General features: G+C 34.1%; 3 non-coding genes across 3 annotated transcripts; all 3 read right to left on the bottom strand.

The window, feature by feature from the left end:
- Positions 1 to 5212: 5212 nt before the first annotated feature.
- TRNAS-GCU (transfer RNA serine (anticodon GCU)) lies at positions 5213 to 5294 on the bottom strand. The gene has a single exon. It is a non-coding gene; the product is annotated as a tRNA-Ser (tRNA).
- A 3722-nt stretch (positions 5295 to 9016) lies between these two features.
- On the bottom strand, positions 9017 to 9098 carry TRNAS-GCU (transfer RNA serine (anticodon GCU)). Its single transcript has one exon. It is a non-coding gene; the product is annotated as a tRNA-Ser (tRNA).
- A 3728-nt stretch (positions 9099 to 12826) lies between these two features.
- On the bottom strand, positions 12827 to 12908 carry TRNAS-GCU (transfer RNA serine (anticodon GCU)). The gene has a single exon. It is a non-coding gene; the product is annotated as a tRNA-Ser (tRNA).
- Between the last annotated feature and the right edge of the window lie 2420 nt (positions 12909 to 15328).

The following is a 15328-nucleotide window of genomic DNA, read 5'->3' as shown; positions in this document are numbered from 1 at the left end:
AAACTTATTAAACGTTCTTTTCTTGTCCTTATATATGAGTTGAGAGACTCCTTGAATTGAAATATTAGAGAAAGTACATGTATGCTATAAGGTATATTCGGCCTTGAAGAAACGAGACATTCATTGAAGAGTCGTAACTTCAGGTGTGCTTCTCTTGTAATGGCGTTAAGAAAAGAAGGCAACAGGATTTCGTACGTTAGCTTTGTAGGTGAATCAAAATTTGATTGAAAACACAAGTGTTTTTAGTGCATAAACATCGTTGATTAGTTACTGTCCTTTCAAAAATTAGAAATATCTTAGGAACACTTTTGTACGTACCCATAAATTGTGTAACATCATGAACCCAGAAAAGCGAAAAGGAGGCACAGGCAGCTATTGGACGTATTACGTGTGAGTTGTACATAGGAAGATTTATTACAAAATGCCTTTTCCCACTTGGATTCCTCAATTTCTGATGCACTCAGTCCTACACTTTCAATTTCTTTACATATTTTGTTTCTCATTGTCTTGAGCTGTCTTCAAACATTTGCAAAACCTTAAATGATTTGTTTTCATATACTGTACGTATAACATTATTGTGGATGTGCGTCGTAATTTTACGTTACGTGTAAATAGCAGCGTGTTTGAGTACATATTCTTCGCTTATGGCGTGTGTGCAAATTGGAAGTGTGCACGTGTGCTATGCATGGGATGGAAAGAGTGAAAAGTCAGATGGATGATGTATTTTCGTTGTGGTTTGTTAACTACCAGTGGTTGATAAATAATTTCATAAACTTTTTTACGGTAGCATTATCATGTAATTCCTCTATTTGGTTGCAGTTATGACTTCAGTGAGTTTCATCGCTAGAAGCTCTTATCAAAAAATGAGACAGTCAATGAGGACTGAGAAATGTTTTTTCGTCAATTTTTAGTATATACTCCCTTGATGTTTTGGCATTGGCTTTCTGACTTGTTGTTTGGTTCGTGTGTCTTTATCACCTTCTGGTGTATCTCAAATCCGTTTGAAGATTTGATATTTGGTTCTTTAATGTGTATAAGAGTTTGTGTTGCAAGTTTTGTATATCCGCCCCATTCCTACACTTTTTAGTAGTGAACTAAAGATATCGTTTCAAACCAAAGGACCAACTAATACAGAAATATGTGTAACTCAATTGTACGTTAATCGTTATTAAAACAACACGATAACTAGACATATTTTGGTATTTGGTAATAACACAACCGAAGAAATATGGTCAAAAAACGTAATGTTGAATTTGACAGTGTTATTCTCTTTCGCACTTTTTCGTTGCATCTTGCTTAACGTGTATTTCTGTTTGGAAATTAACAGTAAATGGTCAAAGAACTCCCTTTTCGTTTATCACCTACTTTTCTATAAAATTATCTTCCAACGTCCGACGAGGATGGATTCGAACCCACAGGCATTGCCCAATGGATTAGCAGTCCATCGCCTTAACCTCTCGGCCACCTCGTCCGCCTTCATCGATTTTTTTAGTAACTGTTACTTATTATTCACCTTCCTTCTCATGTCAAGTATTTTACACTTTCTTAAAATGTGATGTTTTTGTATTTGTGAAAGAGATAATAAGTAAGTGAATAATAACAAACAAAGTTTCTATTCATCCTTAACTACGTGCAGCAAACGAAGCTCATGTTCTCATACTTTCTCGACTGAAATTTTCAAATAATCACTAGGAACGTTTTACTCGGAGACTTTTATTAAAAACATTAAGAGTATGTTACTACCCTACGCATTAAAGCTTCTATTCAATATTCATTTCATTTCGTGTACCTCGTCGTTGAGAATTCCAGATCGTTCTTTAATTAAAGTGCATTTAGGAAGAGAAACATTCTCGATTTGTAGAGAAAAACTCACTAACAAACATAACTCGTTACGTGTCTTCCAATACTGATGTCGTAGACGTTTCACCACAGCAAATCACTTCCTCGTAGGAGCAGTGAGAGAGCTAAAGCCTCTCCTTTTTACGCTTTAAATACACTTAGAGAGAAACGCGTTTACAAATGACGATTTAGAATCAGCTGAATCCAACGGGTTCACTCATTGTCCAAATAGAAATCAAGATAAATTTAATTCGTTCATAAGGCTCACTGTTTTAAGTAATTATCACATAATCATATTTCTATATACACTTTCCTATGACAGTCAACAATTTGTAATATAACAGTGACCAACTACACACACATATGTTGAACCTGAAATAATATTATTTAATAGAGTATCTTTCAAACAAAATAGATATTAGTTAACAACAACAAAATACGGAAATACATTTATCAGGCTCCATTTGTAAACACTGAACACGCGGCCTCTCTACCGAAGGACTGAATATGTGACGAAATGTTCTTATCAGTGATTTAAATGTTGGTTACAGTTTTGCCGACATTTTGAGTTCATAACTGTACGTCCGACATTAAATCGCTTTTGGGTGTTTCTTGATCGGTACTTATTTCACACATAAGGTGTTTTCGATTATATATCTCGACTTTTTTTTTGTCAGTTATCACCAACAAATCACAATAAAAAAATAGAGAGTGATACTCGCTAGCAACACACGTTAGCTTTAAATTCGCAACGATATTATACCGAACACACCTGACTTTACAATACTAACAAGATTCTTTAAAATGTATGATGGTAGATATTTCTTTCTCATATAGTGCTTACTACTTGCTTTCTAATACCGTCACGAAATTTATATTTTTCTTGTCATCACTCCGACATCAAGAATCGTTATTTATGCCAGTAGCTTGAGTTGATATGACGAGAATTTAAACGCTCTTCAATTAGGATATTTTCATGAAATTTATTAAATATCTCTTGAAAAGTTTGCAAAAAAAACCGTCCACTCTTACGATTGTTTTAAAAACTTCAGCTAGAAACTTCAAGTGTTGTTTGCTTAGACTAACCAATACTGATGAAACAGCAAGTCTTTTCTCTTAATAGTTTTGTTACTTAAAATCAGCTGTCCTTATGTCAGAATGGGGAATAACTTAAAATGTTCGCGCTTACTCCTACGTCGAGTTGTAGTGAAAACGTAAGATCCGATAGTTCACATTAATATTTGAGTAAGCCTTTTCAAACATTATCTTCAAATTTGTTCGTTTTCCTAATACAACTTTGCACCTGAGACTAATATTAACACAAAGTGAAGCTCATTCATTGATTAAAGAGAGAAAGTGTAATTAATTTGAAAAGAAATTTAAAATGTAAAGGTTAAATATGTTTCTCTGTCAAACACAGTTTCAGTTCTTTTCTTTCATACAGAAAGAAAGCGCAAGAAACTCTAAAATATGGAGATGCCATAAATCAGTTGCCTGGAAATTTATTGCGTTCTCAAACACTCGGGCATCGTACATTCACAGGAAATGTGTGACAGATTGTTTTAACGTACGTTCAAAAAAGAGAAGTGAAATAAAGCTTATCTATGGCTCGTGTTACCAACAAACTACGCGTGCAGAAGGTTGATTTGGCCGTACTACATATCTGAGTTTCATTTTACTTACAGCACTGGACTTTCTGTTCGAATGAATATTGCAAAATTGTATAATTTATTAGATTTTGTGAATACCTTTTAATATCTTTGTTCGGCTTGAATTTACGCACAGAATCAGCTACATTTATCAAAAGTGGAAAAGATGTTTAAAAAGATATGAAAGTGTACGAATGGTTACATAAAAACGTGTTTTTAAAAGGAAGGAATAAGCATGGTGTAATTAAAGTTTCTTTGTACAACCTAACGGTGGAACGTGTCCAACATCGTGTTTTGCCTATTTTCGTTTATTTTACCAGTTGTGAAAACATTAAGTCAGATGAATTAAACTTATTAAACGTTCTTTTGCTTGTCATATAATGATTAGAGACTCCTTGAATTCGAAATTTTAGAGGCAATACATGTACTATAAGGTATATTTATACGACGCTTGAAGAACGAGACATTCGTGAAGAGTCGTAACTTCTGGTCACTTCTCTTGTAATGGCGTGAAAAGGCAACAGGATTTCGTACGTTAGCTTTGTAGGTGAATCAAAATGCGGTGAAAAACACCCAAAGTGTTTTTAGTGCATAAACATCGTTGATTAGTTACTGTCCTTTCAAAATTAGAAATATCATAGAAACACTTTTGTACGTACCCATAAATTGTGTAACATCATGAACCCAGAAAAGAAGGAGGCACAGGAGGCACAGGAGGTATCACGTGTGAGGTTGTACATAGGAAGATTTATTACAAAATGCCTTTTCCACTTTGATTCCTCAATTTCTGATGCACTCAGTCCTACACTTTCAATTTCTTTACATATTTTGTTCTCATTGTCTTGAGCTGTCTTCAAAGATTTATGCGTCCTTCAATGATTTGTTTTCATATACTGTACGTATAACATTATTGTGGATGTGCGTCGTAATTTTACGTTACGTGTAAATAGCAGCGTGTTTGAGTACATATTCTTCGCTTATGGCGTGTGTGCAAATTTGAAGTGTGCACGTGTGCTATGCATGGGATGAAAAGAGTGAAAAGTCAATGGATGATGTATTTTTCGTTGTGGTTTGTTAACTACCAGTGGTTGATAAATAAGTTCATAAACTTTTTTACGGTAGCATTATCATGTAATTCCTCTATTTGGTGCAGTTATGACTTCAGTGAGTTTCATCGCTAGAAGCTCTTATCAAAGTGAGACAGTCAATGAGGCTGAGAAATGTTTTTTCGTGAATTTTTAGTATATGCTCGCTTGATGTTTTCAATTGGCTTTCTGACTTGTTGTTTGGTTCGTGTGTCTTTATCACCTTCTGGTGTATCTCAAATCCGTTTGAAGATTTGATATTTGGTTCTTTAATGTGTATAAGAGTTTGTGTTGCAAGTTTTGTATATCCGCCCCATTCCTACACGTTTTAGTAGTGAACTAAAGATATCGTTTCAAACCAAAGCACCAACTAATACAGAAATATGTGTAACTCAATTGTACGTTAATCGTTATTAAAACAACACGATAACTAGACATATTTTGGTATTTGAGTAATAACACAACCGAAGAAATATGGTCAAAAAGGTAATGTTGAATTTGACAGTGTTATTCTCTTTCGCACTTTTTCGTTGCATCTTGCTTAACGTGTATTTCTGTTTGGAAATTAACAGTGAAATGGTCAAAGAACTCCCTTTTCGTTTATCACCTACTTTTTCTATAAAATTATCTTCCAACGTCCGACGAGGATGGGATTCGAACCCACGCGGGCATTGCCCAATGGATTAGCAGTCCATCGCCTTAACCTCTCGGCCACCTCGTCTACGTTCATAGATTTTTTAGTAACTGTTACTTATTATTCACCTTCCTTCTCATGTCAAGTATTTTACACTTTCTTAAAATGTGATGTTTTTGTATTTGTGAAAGAGATAATAAGTAAGTGAATAATAACAAACAAAGTTTCTATTCATCCTTAACTACGTGCAGCAAACGAAGCTCATGTTCTCATACTTTCTCGCTGAGGAAATTTTCAAATAATCACTAGGAACGTTTTACTCGGAGACTTTATTAAAACATTAAGAGTATGTTACTACCCTACGCATTAAAGCTTCTATTCAATATTCATTTCATTTCGTGTACCTCGTCGTTAAGAATTCCAGATCGTTCTTTAATTAAAGTGCATTTAGAAAGAGAAACATTCTCGATTTGTAGAGAAAAACTCACTAACAAACATAACTCGTTACGTGTCTTCCAATACTCATGTCGTAGACGTTTCACCACAACAAATCACTTCCTCGTAGGAGCACTGAGAGAGCTAAAGCCTCTTTTTTTAACGCTTTAAATACACTTAGAGAGAGACGCGTTTACAAATGACGATTTAGAATCAGCTGAATCAAACGGGTTCACTCATTGTCCAAATAGAAATCAAGATAAATTTAATTCGTTCATAAGGGCTCACTGTTTTTAAGTAATTATCACATAATCATATTTCTATATACACTTTCCTATGATAGTCAACAATTTGAAATATAACAGTGACCAACTACACACATATGTTGAACCTGAAATAATATTATTTAATAGAGTATCTTTCAAACAAAATAGATATTAGTTAACTACACCAAAATACGGAAATACATTTATCAGGCTCCGTTTGTAAACACTAAACACGCGGCCTCTCTACCAAAGGACTGAATATGTGACGAAATTTTCTTATCAGTGATTTAAATGTTGGTTACAGTTTTGCCGAAATTTTGAGTTCATAGCTATACGTCCCACATTAAATCGCTTTTGGGTGTTTCTTGATCGGTACTTATTTCACACATAAAGTGTTTTCGATTATATATCTCGACTTTTTTGTCAGTTATCACCAACAAATCACAATAAAAAAAAGAGAGTGATACTCGCTAGCAACACACGTTAGCTTTAAATTCGCAACGATATTATACCGAACACACCTGACTTTACAATACTAACAAGATTCGTTAAAATGTATAATGGTAGATATTTCTTTCTCATACAGTGCTTACTTCTTGCTTTCTAATACCGTCACGAAATTTATATTTTTTTGTCATCACTCCGACATCAAGAATCGATATTTATGCCAGTAGCTTAAGTTGATATGACGAGAATTTAAACGCTCTTCAATTAGGATATTTTCATGAAATTTATTAAATATCTCTTGAAAAGTTTGCAAAGAAAACCGTCCACTCTTACGATTGTTTTAAAACTCCAGCTAGAAACTTCAAGTGTTGTTTGCTTAGACTAACCAATACTGATGAAACGGCAAGTCTTTTCTCTTAATAGTTTTGTTACTTAAAAATCAGCTGTCCTTATGTCAGAATGGGGATTAACTTAAAATGTTCGCGCTTACTCCTACGTCGAGTTGTAGTGAAAACGTAAGACCGATAGTTCACATTAATATTTGAGTAAGCCTTTTTCAAACATTATCTTCAAATTTGTTCGTTTTCCTAATACAACTTTGCACCTGAGACTAATATTAACACAAAGTGAAGCTCATTCATTGATTAAAAGAGAAAGTGTAATTAATTTGAAAAGAAATTTAAAAATGTAAAGGTTAAATATGTTTCTCTGTCAAACACAGTTTCAGTTCTTTTCTTTCATACAGAAAGAAAGCGCAAGAAACTCTAAAAATATGGAGATGCCATAAATCAGTTGCCTGGAAAGTTATTGCGTTCACAAACACTCGGGCATCGTACATTCACAGAAAATGTGTGACAGATTGTTTTAACGTACGTTCAAAAAGAGAAGTGAAATAAAGCTTATCTATGGCTCGAGTTACCAACAAACTGCGCGTGCAGAAGGTTGATTTGGCCGTACTACATATCTGAGCTTCATTTTACTTACAGCACTGGACTTTCTGTTCGAATGAATATTGCAAAATTGTATAATTTATTAGATTTTGTGAATACCTTTTAATATCTTTGTTCGGCTTGAATTTACGCACAGATCAGCTACATTTATCAAAAGTGGAAAAGATGTTTAAAAAGATATGAAAGTGTACGAATGGTTACATAAAACGTGTTTTAAAAGGAAGGAATAAGCATGGTGTAATTAAAGTTTCTTTGTACAACCTAACGGTGGAACGTGTCCAACATCGTGTTTTTGCCTATTTTCGTTTATTTTACCAGTTGTGAAAACATTAAGTCAGATGAATTAAACTTATTAAACGTTCTTTTGCTTGTCATATAATGATTAGAGACTCCTTGAATTCGAAATTTTAGAGGCAATACATGTACTATAAGGTATATTTATACGACGCTTGAAGAACGAGACATTCGTGAAGAGTCGTAACTTCTGGTCACTTCTCTTGTAATGGCGTGAAAAGGCAACAGGATTTCGTACGTTAGCTTTGTAGGTGAATCAAAATGCGGTGAAAAACACCCAAAGTGTTTTCAGTGCATAAACATCGTTGATTAGTTACTGTCCTTTCAAAATTAGAAATATCATAGAAACACTTTTGTACGTACCCATAAATTGTGTAACATCATGAACCCAGAAAAAGCGAAGGAGGCACAGGGTCACGTGAGGGTTGTACATAGAAAGATTTATTACAAAATGCCTTTTCCCACTTGGATTCCTCAATTTCTGATGCACTCAGTCCTACACTTTCAATTTCTTTACATATTTTGTTCTCATTGTCTTGAGCTGTCTTCCAAAGATTTATGCGTCCTTCAATGATTTGTTTTCATATACTGTACGTATAACATTATTGTGGATGTGCGTCGTAATTTTACGTTACGTGTAAATAGCAGCGTGTTTGAGTACATATTCTTCGCTTATGGCGTGTGTGCAAATTTGAAGTGTGCACGTGTGCTATGCATGGGATGGAAAGAGTGAAAAGTCAATGGATGATGTATTTTCGTTGTGGTTTGTTAACTACCAGTGGTTGATAAATAATTTCATAAACTTTTTACGGTAGCATTATCATGTAATTCCTCTATTTGGTGCAGTTATGACTTCAGTGAGTTTCATCGCTAGAAGCTCTTATCAAAGTGAGACAGTCAATGAGACTGAGAAATGTTTTTTCGTGAATTTTTAGTATATGCTCCCTTGATGTTTTCAATTGGCTTTCTGACTTGTTGTTTGGTTCGTGTGTCTTTATCACCTTCTGGTGTATCTCAAATCCGCTTGAAGATTTGATATTTGGTTCTTTAATGTGTATAAGAGTTTGTGTTGCAAGTTTTGTATATCCGCCCCATTCCTACACTTTTTAGTAGTGAACTAAAGATATCGTTTCAAACCAAAGGACCAACTAATACAGAAATATGTGTAACTCAATTGTACGTTAATCGTTATTAAAACAACACGATAACTAGACATATTTTGGTATTTGAGTAATAACACAACCGAAGAAATATGGTCAAAAAGGTAATGTTGAATTTGACAGTGTTATTCTCTTTCGCACTTTTTCGTTGCATCTTGCTTAACGTGTATTTCTGTTTGGAAATTAACAGTAAATGGTCAAAGAACTCCCCTTTTCGTTTATCACCTACTTTTTCTATAAAATTATTTTCCAACGTCCGACGAGGATGGGATTCGAACCCACGCGGGCATTGCCCAATGGATTAGCAGTCCATCGCCTTAACCTCTCGGCCACCTCGTCCACCTTCATTGATTTTTTTAGTAACTGTTACTTATTATTCACCTTCCTTCTCATGTCAAGTATTTTACACTTTCTTAAAATGTGATGTTTTTTGTATTTGTGAAAGAGATAATAAGTAAGTGAATAATAACAAACAAAGTTTCTATTCATCCTTAACTACGTGCAGCAAACAAAGCTCATGTTCTCATACTTTCTCGCTGAGGAAATTTTCAAATAATCACTAGGAACGTTTTACTCGGAGACTTTTATTAAAAACATTAAGAGTATGTTACTACCCTACGCATTAAAGCTTCTATTCAATATTCATTTCATTTCGTGTACCTCGTCGTTAAGAATTCCAGATCGTTCTTTAATTAAAGTGCATTTAGAAGAGAAACATTCTCGATTTGTAGAGAAAACTCACTAACAAACATAACTCGTTACGTGTCTTCCAATACTCATGTCGTAGACGTTTCACCACAGCAAATCACTTCCTCGTAGGAGCATTGAGAGAGCTAAAGCCTCTCCTTTTAACGCTTTAAATACACTTAGAGAGAGACGCGTTTACAAATGACGATTTAGAATCAGCTGAATCAAACGGGTTCACTCATTGTCCAAATAGAAATCAAGATAAATTTAATTCGTTCATAAGGGCTCACTGTTTTAAGTAATTATCACATAATCATATTTCTATATACACTTTCCTATGATAGTCAACAATTTGAAATATAACAGTGACCAACTACACACATATGTTGAACCTGAAATAATATTATTTAATAGAGTATCTTTCAAACAAAATAAATATTAGTTAACTACACCAAAATACGGAAATACATTTATCAGGCTCCGTTTGTAAACACTAAACACGCGGCCTCTACCAAAGGACTGAATATGTGACGAAATTTTCTTATCAGTGATTTAAATGTTGGTTACAGTTTTGCCGAAATTTTGAGTTCATAGCTATACGTCCCACATTAAATCGCTTTTGGGTGTTTCTTGATCGGTACTTATTTCACACATAAAGCGTTTTCGATTATATATCTCGACTTTTTCTGTCAGTTATCACCAACAAATCACAATAAAAAAAAAAAGAGTGATACTCGCTAGCAACACACGTTAGCTTTAAATTCGCAACGATATTATACCGAACACACCTGACTTTACAATACTAACAAGATTCGTTAAAATGTATAATGGTAGATATTTCTTTCTCATACAGTGCTTACTACTTGCTTTCTAATACCGTCACGAAATTTATATTTTTTTGTCATCACTCCGACATCAAGAATCGATATTTATGCCAGTAGCTTAAGTTGATATGACGAGAATTTAAACGCTCTTCAATTAGGATATTTTCATGAAATTTATTAAATATCTCTTGAAAAGTTTGCAAAGAAAAACCGTCCGCTCTTACGATTGTTTAAAAAACTCCAGCTAGAAACTTCAAGTGTTGTTTGCTTAGACTAACCAATACTAATGAAACGGCAAGTCTTTTCTCTTAATAGTTTTGTTACTTAAAAATCAGCTGTCCTTATGTCAGAATGGGGATTAACTTAAAATGTTCGCGCTTACTCCTACGTCGAGTTGTAGTGAAAACGTAAGACCGATAGTTCACATTAATATTTGAGTAAGCCTTTTCAAACATTATCTTCAAATTTGTTCGTTTTCCTAATACAACTTTGCACCTGAGACTAATATTAACACAAAGTGAAGCTCATTCATTGATTAAAAGAGAAAGTGTAATTAATTTGAAAAGAAATTTAAAAAAATGTAAAGGTTAAATATGTTTCTCTGTCAAACACAGTTTCAGTTCTTTTCTTTCATACAGAAAGAAAGCGCAAGAAACTCTAAAATATGGAGATGCCATAAATCAGTTGCCTGGAAAGTTATTGCGTTCACAAACACTCGGGCATCGTACATTCACAGAAAATGTGTGACAGATTGTTTTAACGTACGTTCAAAGAGAAGTGAAATAAAGCTTATCTATGGCTCAGTTACCAACAAACTGCGCGTGCAGAAGGTTGATTTGGCCGTACTACATATCTGAGCTTCATTTTACTTACAGCACTGGACTTTCTGTTCGAATGAATATTGCAAAATTGTATAATTTATTAGATTTTGTGAATACCTTTAATATCTTTGTTCGGCTTGAATTTACGCACAGAATCAGCTACATTTATCAAAAGTGGAAAAGATGTTTAAAAAGATATGAAAGTGTACGAATGGTTACATAAAAACGTGTTTTTAAAAGGAAGGAATAAGCATGGTGTAATTAAAGTTTCTTTGTACAACCTAACGGTGGAACGTGTCCAACATCGTGTTTTGCCTATTTTCGTTTATTTTACCAGTTGTGAAAACATTAAGTCAGATGAATTAAACTTATTAAACGTTCTTTTGCTTGTCATATAATGATTAGAGACTCCTTGAATTCGAAATTTTAGAGGCAATACATGTACTATAAGGTATATTTATACGACGCTTGAAGAACGAGACATTCGTGAAGAGTCGTAACTTCTGGTCACTTCTCTTGTAATGGCGTGAAAAGGCAACAGGATTTCGTACGTTAGCTTTGTAGGTGAATCAAAATGCGGTGAAAAACACCCAAAGTGTTTTCAGTGCATAAACATCGTTGATTAGTTACTGTCCTTTCAAAATTAGAAATATCATAGAAACACTTTTGTACGTACCCATAAATTGTGTAACATCATGAACCCAGAAAGCGAAGGAGGCACAGAGCGGCTCACGTGTGAGGTTGTACATAGAAAGATTTATTACAAAATGCCTTTTCCCACTTGGATTCCTCAATTTCTGATGCACTCAGTCCTACACTTTCAATTTCTTTACATATTTTGTTCTCATTGTCTTGAGCTGTCTTCCAAAGATTTATGCGTCCTTCAATGATTTGTTTTCATATACTGTACGTATAACATTATTGTGGATGTGCGTCGTAATTTTACGTTACGTGTAAATAGCAGCGTGTTTGAGTACATATTCTTCGCTTATGGCGTGTGTGCAAATTTGAAGTGTGCACGTGTGCTATGCATGGGATGGAAAGAGTGAAAAGTCAATGGATGATGTATTTTTCGTTGTGGTTTGTTAACTACCAGTGGTTGATAAATAATTTCATAAACTTTTTTTACGGTAGCATTATCATGTAATTCCTCTATTTGGTGCAGTTATGACTTCAGTGAGTTTCATCGCTAGAAGCTCTTATCAAAGTGAGACAGTCAATGAGACTGAGAAATGTTTTTCGTGAATTTTAGTATATGCTCCCTTGATGTTTTCAATTGGCTTTCTGACTTGTTGTTTGGTTCGTGTGTCTTTATCACCTTCTGGTGTATCTCAAATCCGCTTGAAGATTTGATATTTGGTTCTTTAATGTGTATAAGAGTTTGTGTTGCAAGTTTTGTATATCCGCCCCATTCCTACACTTTTTAGTAGTGAACTAAAGATATCGTTTCAAACTAAAGCACCAACTAATACAGAAATATGTGTAACTCAATTGTACGTTAATCGTTATTAAAACAACACGATAACTAGACATATTTTGGTATTTGAGTAATAACACAACCGAAGAAATATGGTCAAAAAGGTAATGTTGAATTTGACAGTGTTATTCTCTTTCGCACTTTTTCGTTGCATCTTGCTTAACGTGTATTTCTGTTTGGAAATTAACAGTGAATGGTCAAAGAACTCCCCTTTTCGTTTATCACCTACATTTCTCTATAAAATTATCTTCCAACGTCCGACGAGGATGGGATTCGAACCCACGCGGGCATTGCCCAATGGATTAGCAGTCCATCGCCTTAACCTCTCGGCCACCTCGTCTACCTTCATAGATTTTTTAGTAACTGTTACTTATTATTCACCTTCCTTCTCATGTCAAGTATTTTACACTTTCTTAAAATGTGATGTTTTTGTATTTGTGAAAGAGATAATAAGTAAGTGAATAATAACAAACAAAGTTTCTATTCATCCTTAACTACGTGCAGCAAACGAAGCTCATGTTCTCATACTTTCTCGCTGAGGAAATTTTCAAATAATCACTAGGAACGTTTTACTCGGAGACTTTTATTAAAAACATTAAGAGTATGTTACTACCCCTACGCATTAAAGCTTCTATTCAATATCCATTTCATTTCGTGTACCTCGTCGTTAAGAATTCCAGATCGTTCTTTAATTAAAGTGCATTTAGAAGAGAAACATTCTCGATTTGTAGAGAAAAACTCACTAACAAACATAACTCGTTACGTGTCTTCCAATACTCATGTCGTAGACGTTTCACCACAGCAAATCACTTCCTCGTAGGAGCATTGAGAGAGCTAAAGCCTCTCCTTTTAACGCTTTAAATACACTTAGAGAGAGACGCGTTTACAAATGACGATTTAGAATCAGCTGAATCAAACGGGTTCACTCATTGTCCAAATAGAAATCAAGATAAATTTAATTCGTTCATAAGGGCTCACTGTTTTTAAGTAATTATCACATAATCATATTTCTATATACACTTTCCTATGATAGTCAACAATTTGAAATATAACAGTGACCAACTACACACATATGTTGAACCTGAAATAATATTATTTAATAGAGTATCTTTCAAACAAAATAAATATTAGTTAACTACACCGAAATACGGAAATACATTTATCAGGCTCCGTTTGTAAACACTAAACACGCGGCCTCTCTACCAAAGGACTGAATATGTGACGAAATTTTCTTATCAGTGATTTAAATGTTGGTTACAGTTTTGCCGAAATTTTGAGTTCATAGCTATACGTCCCACATTAAATCGCTTTTGGGTGTTTCTTGATCGGTACTTATTTCACACATAAAGTGTTTTCGATTATATATCTCGACTTTTCTGTCAGTTATCACCAACAAATCACAATAAAAAAAATAAGAGAGTGATACTCGCTAGCAACACACGTTAGCTTTAAATTCGCAACGATATTATACCGAACACACCTGACTTTACAATACTAACAAGATTCGTTAAAATGTATAATGGTAGATATTTCTTTCTCATACAGTGCTTACTTCTTGCTTTCTAATACCGTCACGAAATTTATATTTTTTTGTCATCACTCCGACATCAAGAATCGATATTTATGCCAGTAGGTTAAGTTGATATGACGAGAATTTAAACGCTCTTCAATTAGGATATTTTCATGAAATTTATTAAATATCTCTTGAAAAGTTTGCAAAGAAAACCGTCCGCTCTTACGATTGTTTAAAAAACTCAGCTAGAAACTTCAAGTGTTGTTTGCTTAGACTAACCAATACTAATGAAACGGCAAGTCTTTTCTCTTAATAGTTTTGTTACTTAAAATCAGCTGTCCTTATGTCAGAATGGGGATTAACTTAAAATGTTCGCGCTTACTCCTACGTCGAGTTGTAGTGAAAACGTAAGACCGATAGTTCACATTAATATTTGAGTAAGCCTTTTCAAACATTATCTTCAAATTTGTTCGTTTTCCTAATACAACTTTGCACCTGAGACTAATATTAACACAAAGTGAAGCTCATTCATTGATTAAAGAGAAAGTGTAATTAATTTGAAAAGAAATTTAAAAAAATGTAAAGGTTAAATATGTTTCTCTGTCAAACACAGTTTCAGTTCTTTTCTTTCATACAGAGAAAGCGCAAGAAACTCTAAAAATATGGAGATGCCATAAATCAGTTGCCTGGAAAGTTATTGCGTTCACAAACACTCGGGCATCGTACATTCACAGAAAATGTGTGACAGATTGTTTTAACGTACGTTCAAAAAAGAGAAGTGAAATAAAGCTTATCTATGGCTCGAGTTACCAACAAACTGCGCGTGCAGAAGGTTGATTTGGCCGTACTACATATCTGAGCTTCATTTTACTTACAGCACTGGACTTTCTGTTCGAATGAATATTGCAAAATTGTATAATTTATTAGATTTTGTGAATACCTTTTAATATCTTTGTTCGGCTTGAATTTACGCACAGAATCAGCTACATTTATCAAAAGTGGAAAAGATGTTTAAAAAGATATGAAAGTGTACGAATGGTTACATAAAAAACGTGTTTTTAAAAGGAAGGAATAAGCATGGTGTAATTAAAGTTTCTTTGTACAACCTAACGGTGGAACGTGTCCAACATCGTGTTTTTGCCTATTTTCGTTTATTTTACCAGTTGTGAAAACATTAAGTCAGATGAATTAAACTTATTAAACGTTCTTTTGCTTGTCATATAATGATTAGAGACTCCTTGAATTCG

The sequence above is a fragment of the Tachypleus tridentatus genome, unplaced genomic scaffold (assembly GCF_004210375.1).
Source record: "Tachypleus tridentatus isolate NWPU-2018 unplaced genomic scaffold, ASM421037v1 tig00692704_pilon, whole genome shotgun sequence".
Classification (NCBI taxonomy): domain Eukaryota; kingdom Metazoa; phylum Arthropoda; class Merostomata; order Xiphosura; family Limulidae; genus Tachypleus; species Tachypleus tridentatus.
The sequence above is the reverse complement of the archived record's forward strand: the minus strand, read 5'-3'. Positions and strand labels throughout refer to the sequence as shown.